Raw genomic sequence first — 14,797 nt, forward strand, 5'->3', positions numbered from 1 at the left:
TTTGGGCTTTGTTTATTCTTCTTTTTCTAGTTCTTTTAGGTGTAAAGTTACATTTTTTTGGGGGGGAATTTTCACGTTTTATGAGGTAGGCCTGTATTGATAAGAACTTTTCTCTTAAAGCCACTTTACTGTATCCCATAGATTTTGGTATGTCATATTTCTGTTTCATTCCTCTCTAGGTAATTTTTGATTTCTCCTTTGATTTCGTTGATGACCCATTGGTTTTCAGTAGCATGTTATTTAATATCCACATGTTGTGGGGTTTTTCCCCCATTTTTTTCTTGTGATTAATTTCTAATGACCCCATTATTATATAATACCTGTCTTTGTTTTTTATTTCACTGTTAGATTTAAATTCTGTTTTGTCTCATACGAGTATGGCTACTTCAGCTTTCTTTTCATTTCCCTTTGCATGGAATATCTTTTTCCATCTCTTCACTTTTAGTCTGTGCCTGTCCTTTCTTCTGAAGTGAGTCTCTTGTAGGCAACCTACTTACAAGTCTTGGGTTTTTTGTCCATGCATCTACTCTGTGTATTCTGATTGGCAAATTTAGTCCATTTACATTTAAAGTAAGTATTGATAGGTATGTATTGCCATTTTATTAATTGTTTTCTAGCTATTTTTGTAGTTCCTCTCTGTTTTATTCCTCTTCTCTTTTTCTCTTCCCTTGTGTTTTGTGGTTTTCTTTAGTGTTATGTTTAGGTTCCTTTCTTATTTTCTTTTGTGTATTTACTATAATTTTTTTCCTTTTGGCTACTGTGAGGTTCACATATCACATCCTGTGTAAGTAGTAGCCTGTTTTAAGTTAGTAGCAACTTAGGTTTGAACACATTCCAAAACTTTATCTTTTTAATACCACCCATGTTTTATACTTTTGATGACACATTTTATCTCTTTATTTTATGCATCCCTTAAGTAATTAAGTATTATAATTTTAGTTAATTTTATTGCTTTTATCTTTTAACCTTCATGCTTGTTTTATGTGATTAAGTTACTATATTTATTATTCACCTTTCCAGTGAGATTTTTACTTTTGTATGTTTTCTTATTATTAGTTAGTGCCATTTCTTTTCAGCTTAAAGAAGTCCCTTTAACATTTCTTATTGGGTCAGTTTAGTGGTGATGAACTCCTTTAGCTTTTACTTATCTTGGAATATCTTGATCTCTTCTTCAATTCTGAATGATAACCTTGCTGGGTAGAGAATTATTGGCTGGAAATTTTTTGGGTTTTTTTTCTTTCAGCACTTTGAATATGTCATGCCACTGCCCCTGGGCTGTACAGTTTCTGCTGAGAAATCTACTGATAGCCTTAGGGGTTTACCTTGTACATAACAAGTTGTTTTTCTCTTTCTGCTTTTAGGATTCTCTCTTTATCCTTAACTTTTATTATTTTAATTATAATATGTCTTGGTGTGTGACTCTATAGGTTCCTCTTATTTGGAACTTGCTGCACTTCCTGGACCTGGAAGTCTGTTTCCTTCCCCAGACTAGGGAAGTTTTCAGCCACTGTTTCTTCAAATAATTTTTCTGACCCTTTTTCTTTCTCCTCTTCTTCTGGAACCCCTATAATGCAAATGTAATGTTGTCCCAAAGGTCCCTTTAGGTATCTTTGCTTTTTAAGTTCTTTTTCATTTTACTGCCCTGTCTGGATGAGTTCCATTTTGTCTTCCAGCTTGTTGATTTGTTCTTCTATCTCATCCAGTCTGATGTTCAGCTCTTCTAGTGTATTTTTCAGTTTAGTTGTAACTTCTGTTTGGTACTTTCTTATATTTTCTGTCTTTGTTGAAGTTCTCACTGTGTCCATCCATTCTTCTCCTGAGCTTGGTGAGCATCTATATAACCATTACTTTTAACTCTTTGTCAGGTAGATTGCTTATCTCCATTTCATTTAGTTATTTTTCTGAGGTTTTGACTTGTTCTTCCAATTGGAGCATATTCCTCTGTCTCCTCATTTTTCTTAATTCTTTGATTCTATGTATTAGGTGAATCAGCTATCCTTCCCAGTCTTGAAGGAGTGGCCTTATTTAGGAAATGTCTTGTGGGGCTCAGAGGTGCAATTCTGCCTGGACACTAGAGCCAGGCATTCAAGGGTTGTCCCCTATTGGGGCTGCATGCACCCTCCTCTATGGTGGGGCCACAGCTGCTTCTGTGGCATGCTGGTGGGCTGGGCTTCCCTCCAGGATGGCTGAGGGGCATAGCTACAGCTGCTGTGGTGTGCTGATGAGTGAGGCAGCCCCCCAGACTGGCTTGGAGGTCTACCTGTGATGGCTGCACTGACTGGTAGGTGGGGCTGATGTGGCAGGAGTGGGTGGGGCTCTCAGTGGGGCACACTGGTGCTAACAAGTTAGAGCAAGAATTTCAAAGTGGTGCCCACCAGCACCAGTATTAGCAAGGTAGTCTGAAATGGCAAAAAATGGTTCTTGGCACTGTCTTGCATTCCCCAGGAAGCATCTGAAATGGTTCTTGCCTCTCTGGTGATGCTTCAAGGTTAGTAAGTGGGTCCCCTTGACCTACAGTCTATATGCTTTTCAATCTGGTATTTTTATGCTGGCTTTTGGGTTGAGTGAGTCTGCATGTGGGCCCTTTAAGAATGAATTTTCTCTTCTCTCAGTTCTGTGGTTGCCCTGGATGTATTCCCTTTTGGTTTTTCTTATTACTGAAGTATAGTTGATTTACAATGTTGTGTTAATTTCAGGTGTATAGCAAAGTGATGCAGTTATATAAAATATATATATATTTTATTTTTCAGATTCTTTTCCATTATAGGTTATTACAAGATATTCAGTATAGTTCCCTGTGCTATACAGTAGGTTCTTGTTTATCTGTTTTATATATAATAGTGTGTATATGTTAATCCCAAACTTCTAATTTATCCCCTCCCTCCCCTTTTGGTAGCCATAAAACTGTTTTCTATGTCTGTGAGTATATTTCTGTTTTGTAAATAAGTGCAAAAACTATGGAATGCTTCACAAGTTTGTGCATCATCCTCATGCAGGGGCCCTGCTAATCTTCTCTGTATTGCTCCAATTTTAGTATATGTGCTGCCAAAGTGAGCACTCTCTTTTGGCTTTTAAAATCAGGTGTTTTGGGGGCTTGTCTTTCCTGTGCAGGATCTAAGGGTCAGGGTGCCCGGTGTGGAGCTTGAATCCCTCACTCCTCAGAGAAGAGGTCTGGGCCTTTGTGATCCCTCCCGATTGTGGATCACCGCAGCCAGGGTGTGGTTTCCTCCTTGGTGACACATCTCTCTGCCTCTCCTCACCGTCTCAGTGTTGTCCTTTTACTCTTTGTTGTAGAGATTCTGTTCCTCCAGCTTTCGGGTTCTTTATGAGGGGATTATCCCATATGTAGTTGTGGATCTGCTGTGTCTGTGGAAGGAGGTGAGTTCAGGATCATCCTATGCCACCATCTTGAACCCTCCTTCACAATTTTTTTTAAATGTTAACCTTGTATCCTCTGACCTTGCTCCACTCATGTATTAGTTTTAGGAGTTGTTGTGGGGTTTTGTTGTTGTTGTTGTTAGAGATTTCTTGGGGTTTTCTACATAGTCATGCAAATGATTTCTATCATCACGTCAACTGCAAATAAGACAGTTTTTTTTCCTTCTGATCTCTATGCCTTTATTTCTTCTGCTTTCCTGGTGAGGACTCCAGTATTATGTTGAATAAGGGTGTTGAAAGATCAGGAATAAGATCTGCCTTGTTCCTGATCTTAGAGGGAAGGCATTCAGTCTTTTTACCATTATGTATGATACTAGCTGTGGTTTCTTTGGTAGATGTTCTTTATCAGGCTGAGGAAGTTCCCCTCTATTCCAGTGTTCTGAAAGTTTTTATTCTGCATGAGTGTTGAATATTATCAGTGTCTTTTTCTGCACCAATTGGTATAAGCATCTGCTTTTTATTCTTCAGCCTCTTAATATGGTTGATTCATTGATCAGTTTTGAAATACTCCAACCAATGTTGTACTCATGGAATAAACCCCACTTGGTTATGTGTATAATTCTTTATATATGCTGCCAAATTGTATTTGCTAATTTTTTATTAAGGATTTTTGTGTCTATGAGGGAATGTACTCTATACGTTTCTATTTTTTTTCTTATTCTGTTTTTTTCAGTACTATCCTTGTGGTTTTGGTTTCAGAATAATATTAGCTTCTTAAAATGAGTTGATAGATATTCTCTCATCCTCTATTTTCTGGGAGAGAGTTATAGAATTGGTATTAATTCTTCTTAATTGTTGGTAGAATTTTCTAGTGAAACCATCAGGACCTAGAGGGTTCTTTTCAGGAATTTTAAAATTAGTAATTCAATTTGTTTAATAATTCTGTGACTATTTAGCTTATTTATATCCTCTTGTTTAAGTTTTAGTAGGTTGTGCTTTCCAAGGAACCAAGGAATTGGTGTATTTCATCTAAACTGTCAAATTTATATGTGAAGAGTTGTTTGTGACATCCTTTTGTCATTCTTTTGATGTGTGCAGGGCTTGTAGTGATATATTCAAATTCATTCCTGATATTGGCTTGTCAATTTTTTTTTCCCCTCTTTTTTTTGTGGTATGTGGGCCTCTCACTGTTGTGGCCTCTCTCGTTGCGGAGCACAGGCTCTGGACGCACAGGCTCAGCAGCCATGGCTCACGGACCCAGCCGCTCCACGGCATGTGGGATTTTCCCGGACCGGGGCACGAACCCATGTCCCCTGCATTGGCAGGCGGACTCTCAACCACTGTGCCACCAGGTAAGCCCCGGCTTGTCAATTTAATTGATCTTTTCAAAGAAGTAGATTTTTGTTTCATTGATTTTCCCTACTGTTTTTCTTTTCTCACTTTCATTGATTTTTCTTCCTATATTTATTATTTCCCTCTCTCTACCTGTTATGAGTTTATTTTTCTCTTCATTTTTTTTTGTTACATGAGGAGTCAGCATAGAGTTACAGACTTGAGACTTTTTTCTAATGTAAGCATTTACTACTATACATCTCTTTCTCAGCACTCTACCTGTACCTCACAAATTTTGATAAGCTGTATTTTTAGTTTTTTCAGTTCACTTTATCTTTTGAGTTTCCAACCATAGACTTTCTCTTTGACTCATAGATTATTTAGAAATTTAGTGTTTAGATTCCAAGTGTTTGGAAATTCTCATGTTGTCTCCTTTTTACTTGTTTTTAATTTGATTCCATTGTGGAAAATCACACTCCACATGGTTTAAATTCTTTTAATATTGTTGAGGTTTTTATGGCACAGTTTGTGGTCTGTCTTAGTATATGCTCCATGGGGACTTGAAAACAATGTGTTTTTGCTGTGTTGGGGAAAGGGTTTTATGTCAGTTAGGCCATATTGGTTGATGGTGTGTGAAGTTCTGTGACTTTCCTGATTTTCCGTCTAGTTGTCCTCTCATCAAGTGTTGAGAGAGGAGTGTTGAAGAATGTAGATTTGTATATTTCTTTCTTTCTTTTTCTTTTTTTTTTTACTTCCTTCTGATTTTATTCACATACTTTTCAGCTTTTCAGCTCGTTTGGGAAAGAATGTATGATTGTTGTGTCTTCTTGGTATGTGGAGTCTTTATCAGTATGTAAATTTATATCTGCCCTTTGTAATTTTCTTTCCTCTAAAGTCTAGTTTATCTGGTAATAATATAGTTGATCTTGCTTGTTTTGATAATATTTTCTTGGAATATGTAATTTGGTTGGTAGCCTACTAGGCCTCACCTCTCTGCTGATGGTTCCTTTGATGTTTAGCTGAGGTAGGACTATTACTTAAAAGTTTTCTGTCTCCCTGGCTGCCCTTTCCTGGTCATTTTGCTTTTCTCAGGACATTTTTGTTGTTGTTGTTTTTCTCTGCACCTGTTGATGCTTCTCCAGTACTCAGTTTGGAATATAAGAGACAAATGGAAAACCCAGGGACTGTGTCAGTCCTTCTGCCTTCTCTTCATTTTCACAGTGGTCCTATGTTTATTTATATTTTATGTTAAGAGTTTTAGGCATAGTTAATGGAAGTAATAGTGCTGCAAAACACTAATAACAAAATACCATACTCTGGGCATTTTTTTCCACTAAAGTAAATATTTATTTGGGGAAGAATCCCCAGGCCATTACATTTTATTTCTTATTTATTTATATACTGTGTTATTCCCAAGAAACTCTTAAAGTGACTGTAATGGGTACATAAAAATGGAGACGTTTATTTCTGCCAGCCAATTCGGTTCCTGGTGAACGATCCCATCCTGGCCCGTAGATGCCTGCCTTCACACTGTGTCATGGAAAAGAGAGAGAGAGAATATGAATATTAATTTCTTCCTATTCTTATAAGGCTACCAGTCCTATTGGATTACGGCCCCATCCTTATGGCTGCATGTAACCTTAATTACCTCCTTAAAGGTTCTGTTTCCAAATATATTCACATTGGGGGTTAGGACTTCAACATATGAATTGGGGGAGGTGCAGTTCAGTCCATGCAAATAGGTAAACCTGTCTATTCTCTCCCTAACTGAAAGTCTGAGCTCTAATTTTTGTTTTATTGAAATTGGTAATAAACATATTTGTGACTATAATTATTTTAACCTTATTTTCCAAGAATTTCTTAATTCCAAGAAACATGGAATTTTTAAGCTTCTTAAATCCTCTAATTACATTTTGTGAAATTTCTTTCCAAACACGTTATACCAGCTTGGTTCACTTGAAGCACTTCTTGCTTCAGTGTTTTGGTGGAAATACTTAATATAATTTTAGGCAGGAAATATTTAGATTAACTTCTTGAAGATAAAAACAATATTTCTGTTTTGTCATTTTTAGATTTTATTTATACTGTCATAGCAAGTGCATATGCTTAGTTTACTTAGATTTCATATTGATCAATTTCTTTACTATCTTCAATGTAAAGGGAAAAGCTCCCCTTCAGAAGATTAGTCTGGTCACTTTTCAGCCAGTTACTGGGGAACTTCAGGCATGGATTTGGTGGCCCCACTTATGTGGGAAGTTCCCATGGTGGCATACATGCCAGGTCAGAGGTCACTGAAACACAGGTGGGCAGAGTGCAAAGTCAGCACCTTTCCCTCTGTGTTTTCTACTCACCTTCTCTCACGTTTGAATTTCCACACCTGATTCACAGTCCTTGTGTGAAAAGTAACCAAGGGCACCAGTGGCAGAAATTCTCCCCTCCCCAGCAGGGGTGGCTAGCTTTCTTTTGTCCTCTTTGTTTCATGGCTCTGGAGAGAAAGGGCATCACAGGTTACACAGCTCAGAAGTGGAAAACTCACTTTTACTTCATGGACTCATTCACATCCATGAAGTAGGCTGCCTGACCTCTGTGTTGGAGGGACTGCAGGGGCTCTGAGCAGCCCGGGAGGATGGAGGCCAGTGCTTTCCCCACATGGAGCCCTGGGAGCTCAGGCAGTTATCCTGGGTCCTGGGTCACCAAACAACTCGCCTAGGGAGGCAAGGGTGACACCTGGGCCCTACCCTCTTGCCCAGACCAGGTGGGCTGGAACCGACTGCTGTGGAAACACTGCCCTATCTGAGAAGGGGGCTGGAGGAGTATCTCCTTCTCAGTGCAGGAAGATGAAGCTTGCCTGTTTCTGGCTGTGTGGAGGAAGCTCCATGTCACAATCAGGGGGCTCGGAGGCTGAAGATTCATTCCATTTTTGGTGTCTGGAAGCTGAGGTGTGCCCTGTCCAAGCTCCATGGTGGTGCATCAGTGTTTGAACCCTGAGTTTTCTGCCACCTGACAAACAGCACAAACTACAGTGGTTGGTGTCCAGGAGTGGGGGCTGGAAAGCTGTGAGGCGACAGCCATAGGGCTCTGCTCTTCTACCCCCTCCCCCTTGTCATTTCGCTTCCACCAACACCGTGGCTGCATCTGTGTCCCCTGAGCTCTTGCTCTATATCACCCTTCATTAGATTTTATAGCAAACGTTACAAAGACTGTTTGTTAAAGGCAAACAAACATATGCAAATAGATGAGTTGAAAATTAAACTTACAAAAGATACATAAATAAATAGCACCTCCCTTGGAGCAAATATTATCAGACATAACAAACTGCAGATCTCGATCTAAACTTTAGATAATAGGAACTAATAAATAATGTTTAAATAATTAAACACAATTAATTGAAAATGCAAGAAAAACGCAAAGCACTCTTTAAAAAACAGCTTTGAAAAAAAGACATAAAATTAATAGAGATGAGAAATATAGGCATCAAAATTAAAAACTCACCTTATCTACAAAACAGAAATAAATCCACAGACATAAAAAACAAACTTATGGTTACCAAAGGGGAAGGGTGAGGGAGGGATAAATTAGGAGATTGGGATTAACATATACACACTACAGTAGATAAAATAGATAAACAAGGACCCACTGTATAGCACAGGGAACTATACTCAATATTTTGTGATAACCTAAAAGGGAAAAGAATCTGAAAAAGAATATATATATATATATATATGTATAACTGAATCAGTGTGCTGTACACCTGAAGCTAACACAACATTGTAAATCTAACAACATTGTAAAACTAACACAACATTGTAAAACTAACACAGCATTTCAATGAAATAAAAAATTAAAAACTCAGTAGAAGCATTGGGTGTCAGGTGAGACACGGTCAAAGGAGTAGAGGTAATTTCCTAGATGAACTATAGCCAGCTAAATAGGTGGAAAATATGAAAGAATGGTGAATGGATGCATTGGTGAATGGTGCTTCGATGTACCAGGTCCTGGTCCAAATGTTTTACATATATTTACAACCTTTTTGAGAAGGGTACTGTTATTATTTTGCAAATAAGTCAAAAATAGGAAGAGTCATCAAAATAATAGCACAGTGTGTCTGAGGTCATGCAGAAAACAGATGTGGATGCATGAACCCCATCCTGGATTGACCCCACATGTAACCTTGTGAGACAGGGCATATGAGTTCCTCTCTTGCGTAGGTGCTCCCACACGTGGTGGTTGGTATTGTAGAAGGAAATAATAGAAAGAACGTGGGAGAAGTGTTAGGAGATGATTTTTCAGAGGAAAGGTAAAATTGTGACCCATATACAGATATAAAAAACGAACACATGCTAAAGAATTTATTTTACTCACAAGACATGAGGGAACAAGGCAGATGTTAGATCCAATTAAAGGAAAAGTCAAACCAGGACAAATGTATATGAAGTAAAGGAATGTTGAGATGAATTGTAAGTGGACATAAAATGTGTTTATTTACAGGGCGCAGGAAGTCAAATCACCACCAGTGAAATCACTCCCAGACAACACATAATTTATGCATCTATCCTCTGCTTGCAGCTTCCAAAGAGCTTCCAAAGAGCTCAGACGTAGTCCCATGCCTTGCTCAGAGCTGTATGCTTTTAGAGGATGCAGTTTTCCGGTGAAATACGACTTTTTCCTCCAGAAGCCATGTTCCAAAAGAATGGCTGAGAATTTAATAATATTGATGAAAAACATAAATCCTCAGTTTCAGGAGATACAAGAAGTCTGAGAAAAGATAGATAATAAGAAACGGGCACCTAGACAACTTTCCTAAAAGCGGCAGAACGCCCAAAGCTAAGAAGATACTGGAAAAAATGAAAGAAAAAAAGATAGTTTGCTACAAAGGGATGATGATTAGACTGACTGCAGGCCTTTTAGAGGCAACAGTAGAAGACAGAAAAAAATAAGAGTAACTTTAAATTTTGAGAGAAAATAATCATCAATGTAGAATTCTGTCCTGGCTAAACCCTTCTTTACATGAGGGGCAAATTCAGGACATTTTCAGGAAAACAAAGACTAAAGTTACCATGAAGAGGTAAACTGCCATGATGAAATACCAGAAATACACGTATTAAAGAAACTACCAGAATATACATTTAGGAACAGGATATGAGAAGGAACGCAATTGTTAAAAATTCAGGTAAATATAAATAGTTTTGAACATATATAATAATAATGATGAACTTGAGGGTGAAAAACAAAGAGAGATTAAAATGATGGAAAATAGTAACATGAAAGGCAGTATTTGGATGGTACTTGTAGGTAAAGCACTTAGTTGGACTTAAGTTGCTCTGGCAGAACATAGAGCTGTCAACTCTGAGTAAAGTATACACGTTAAAAATGTAAAAATTGAAACTGTCTATGATGCATTGCTAAAGTGGGGAAAAAAAGCAAATTCTAAAGAGTATTGTATGTAAGATCTAAAATTTTGTTTAAAATATCTGTATGTATGCATGTGCATTATATACAACCGATGTATCCACATGCATAGAAAAAGGTCAGAAAAAAATGTTGAAGAGGTTACCTCTGAGTTACAGAATTGTGGGTAGTTTTAATTTTTGTTCCTTCAGTCACCTCATAATTATTGCGTCCCTACCAAGTGTTTTCTGTATTTCCCTTTTTGTGAATATGTTTTATTTCTGTAATTAGAAAAGAACAATAAATGTTTGTTTTAAAGGGATTAAAAAAATGTAAGAATAACCATCAGAAGCATAAGAATAATTTTTTAAACTTCCAGACAGGTAAGAAGTGAGTAGGGAAAGAATAAAGAAAATGTGAGAAGCCTATAGAAATGAGGGAAATGCAATCAAAGGACGGTGAAATAAAAAGCACAAAATTAAATAGTAGGAATAAAACCAAACATTGTAACAGACAAGATAAAGGATTAGGCAGCTAGTTAAAAAGACAGAGATCCCCCAACTATATATTTTTAAAAAATCCAACTGTACACCATTTGTGTGTGTATATATATATACACACACATATATATGTGTGTGTGTGTATATATACACACACACACACACCATTTGGATATATATTTGAACTAAAGCATAAGTACACAAGAGACAAAAAAAAAAGGAAAAAGATATACTGGGCCAACAAGAATAAGATAAAATTAGAATGGCTATGTTTATAACAGGAAAATGTACACACACACGCACTCTCATGTGCACGCACACACGCTATAAGAAAAAAGGTGCAATTAAGGTTAAAGATCAAGTCATAATGATAAAAAAGAAACAATTTCTGAGAATATTTAACAAATTTCACATGTATGCACCTAATAAAATAGCTTTGAAACAAATGAAGAAAAATTGGCAGATAAATCCATAATTGTGGTAGAAGATTTTAATGTACTGTTTTTTTTTAGTAATTGATAGTTCAAGAAGGAAAAAATGTGTCAGGATATAGAACTTCATAATTAACAAGCCTCATCTAATGTAGAGAAATAGATACAGATAGACACATATAGAAAAACAGATGTGTCCTTGTTCTACTAAAAATACATATCTGGAGAACTAAGTACCCAAATGTGAATTAAATAAAAAAAACTTTAGTGTGTGTGAATGTGTGTGTGCATGTGTGTATATATGTAGGGAGAAATCCATAGCCTTAAATGCTTACATTAGGCAAGATTTTAAAACTAAAATTTGTGAATTAATTACCAATCCCAAGAAGTTAGGAAAAAAATAATATTAAGTAAAGAGAAGGAAGAATAAAGAAAAGAGTAGAAATTTATTAAATGAGAAAAATAAGATAGAAATCAAGAAGGAATAAGTTGCTTTTAAAAAGAACTAATAAAATGAACACAACTTAGGGAATAATTATCAAGAAAGTAAAGAAGAGAGAATGTTATGGACAACTTTATGCCACTGAATATGGAAACTTAGCCAGAAATTATTTTTTCTAGAAAAATATAAGCTGGTTCTAGACAAAATAGAAAAATAGACAAGATAATTGGATCTCTCTACCTATCTACCTATCTATCATCTATCTATCTTTAAAATATGCTTTATTTTTTAGAGCAGTTTTAGATCCCCAGCATAGTTGAGAAGGTTCAGAGATTTCCCACATAGCCCTGCCCCCACAATGCACTGCCTCCCCGATTATGAACACCCTCACCAGAGTGGTATGTTTGTTACAATCGATGAGCCAACATTGACAAATAACGATCACCCAAAGTCCATAGTTTACACTAAGGGTTTGCTTTTTATGTTGTACATTCTATGGATGTGGACAAATGTATAATGACATGTATCCACCATTATAGTACATACTAGCTTCACTGCCCTAAAAATCCTCTGTGCTCCTCCCATTTATCCCTCTCTCCCCCTAACTCCTGGAAACCACTGAGCTTTACTATCTCCATAGTTTTGCCTGGTCCAGAATGTCATATAGTTGGAATCATACAGTATGTAGCCCTCGGACTGGCTTCTTTCACTTAGTAGTATGCATTTAAGCTTCCTCCAGGTCTTTCATGGCTTAATAGCTCATTTCATTTTAAGACTAAATAACATTTCATTGTCTGGATATACCACAGTTTATTTATTTATTCATTCACCTACTCAAGAACATCTTGATTGCTTCAAAGTTTTGGCAATTATGAATAAAGCTGCTTTAAGCATCCATGTGCAGATTTCTGTCTGGACATAAGTTTTCAACTCCTTTTAGTAAACACCAAGGAGTGTGATTGGTGGATTGTATGGTAAGAGGATGTTTAGTTTTGTAAGAAGCTGCCAAAGTGTCTTTCAAAGTGGCTGTTCCATTTTGCGTACCCATCAGTAATGAATGAAAGCTCCTGTTGCTCTACATCCTTGCCAGATGTGGTGTTCTCATTGTTCTGCATTTTGACCATTTACTAGGTGTGTGGTGGTATCTGGTTGTTTAAATTTGCAATTCCCTGATAACTTCTTTGTTGAGGTGTCTGTTCAAGGTTTTTTTGATTGGGTTGTTTTCTTACTGTTAAGTGTCATTTGTATATTTTGGATAGCAGTCTTTATCATGTATATCTTTTTTCAAATATTTTCTACCAGTCTGAAGCTTGCCTTTTCATTCTCTTGATTGATATGTTTTTAAAAAGAAATTCGAAAAAGTGGGTTTTGCAGGCAAGTTCCATCTAGCATACAGTATCACTTATGAGCATGTATGTATGCATCTTAACTAGAGTATTAACTCACTAAATCTAGCAATAATTTTAAAAACATCATAACAAATTTAGTTTTCTAATGAAAAATAAGTTTTGTTTAACTTTAGAAAAATTCATTTATATAATTCATTCTATCAATATTAACAGAATGAAGGAGAAAAATCACACGATCATCTTGGTAGCTGGGGAAAAATCAGTTGACGGTATTTAATACCTATTTGTGAAATAGAAGAAAACTTGTGTAACCTGATGTAAGGTGTTTACCAAAAGTTCATTTAATGCTGAAACATTACAAGTTTCTGTATGTGGAACAAAATAAAGATACCTATTGTCATCACTTAAAAAATATCTTAAGAATGATAAGAATCTTAAATAACAAGAAAAGTAAAAGAATGAAATATTCAAGATTAGAAAGGAATAAACTAAATTACCATCATTCATCAACTATATGACTTTTTTCCAGTATTTGCAGGTGTTAAAAAGTATCAATAAATAAATCTAAGACCAAAATAAATGGTGAGTTATATATTTATTTCTGGGAAAACTCAGTATCATAAAGATGTCAGAATTTCCCAAACTAGTCTGTAAATTTAATGTGATTCCAACTAAAGTCTCAGCTGGGTCTTCATGGGACTGGACAAGTAGATCCTAGAACTTAATGATGAGTAAAGGGCCAGGGGTAGGTAAGATAATTTTTAAACAAAAGAACAAAGTTGTCGGAGACTTGCCCTGCCAAATACCAACATTTCCACTAAGTTGTAGTGATTAAGATGATGTTGTACTGGATCAGGAACAGTCCTATTGATCAAGGAACAATATTGGGAGCCCAGAAACTTGACACAGGCTTTGATAACATTATCCCATATTATTTATAACATTGTTATAATTCATCCAATGTTACATCCAATTGTTATAATCCATGTTATATGCCATTTAACATATAAATTGGTGGGTAAAGAAAGGATCTTGAATAGATTCTTCTGGAAGCCTCCTGCTGATACCTGGATGTCTGCCTCCTGGGATCTCTGAAAGGTAGAAACGACCATGAAATTTCAGTTCTGCTCAAGACTTTTTGGTCATGGTCTGTGACAAGCCACCTTGCTATCATTTTAACATGTCCTTAACACTTTAGAATAAAATACATAACAAAATCAAAATATCCAGAGAAAGGACTTACTACTCTTTTTTGAAATAAAATTAATCTATCCTCTACAGACTTTTTTCCTCTGAAATCTGGGCATCAGCGGTATCTTAACATGTAATTGGTAGCTTTTTTTTTTTTTTTGCTGTTACCAATGTATTGTTTTTATTTTTATTTTTTTAACACCTTTATTGGAGTATAATTGCTTTACAATGGTGTGTTAGTTTCTGCTTTATAACAAAGTGAACCAACTATACATATACATATATCCCCACATCCCCTCCCTCTTGCGTCTCCCTCCCACACTCCCTATCCCACCCCTCTAGGTGGTCACAAAGCACCGAGCTGATCTCCCTGTGCTATGCGGCTGCTTCCCACTATCTATTTTACATGTGGTAGTATATATAAGTCCATGCTTTTGTCTCCTTAGGTAGGTTTATTCCTAGGTATTTTATTCTTTTTGTTGCAATGGTAAATTTTTGTCTGGTTTTGGTATCGGGGAGATGGTGGCCTTGTAGAATGAGTTTGGGAGTGTTCTTCCCTCTGCTATATTTTGGAAGAGTTTGAGAAGGATAGGTGTTAGCCCTTCTGTAAATGTTTGATAGAATTCGCCTATGAAGCCATCTGGTCCTGGGCTTTTGTTTGTTGGAAGATTTTTTTTTTTTTTTTTTTCTGTACGCGGGCCTCTCACCGATGCGGCCTCTCCCGTTGCAGAGCACAGGCTCCGGACGCGCAGGCCCAGCGGCCATGGCTCACGGGTCCAGCCGCCC

The 14,797-nt window shown here is 36.7% G+C and overlaps 1 protein-coding gene and 1 non-coding gene across 6 annotated transcripts in view; one reads left to right on the plus strand and one right to left on the minus strand.

Moving 5' to 3' along the window:
* The window catches only part of LOC137232806 (neuronal acetylcholine receptor subunit alpha-7), a 124,253-nt gene that overhangs the window by 83,090 nt on the left and 26,366 nt on the right, over positions 1 to 14,797 (plus strand). The window lies entirely within an intron of this gene.
* On the minus strand, positions 2,952 to 3,058 carry LOC137207187 (U6 spliceosomal RNA). The gene has a single exon (XR_010934975.1). It is a non-coding gene; the product is annotated as a U6 spliceosomal RNA (small nuclear RNA).

Source organism: Pseudorca crassidens, chromosome 1 (genome assembly GCF_039906515.1).
Source record: "Pseudorca crassidens isolate mPseCra1 chromosome 1, mPseCra1.hap1, whole genome shotgun sequence".
Taxonomy (NCBI): Eukaryota; Metazoa; Chordata; class Mammalia; order Artiodactyla; family Delphinidae; genus Pseudorca; species Pseudorca crassidens.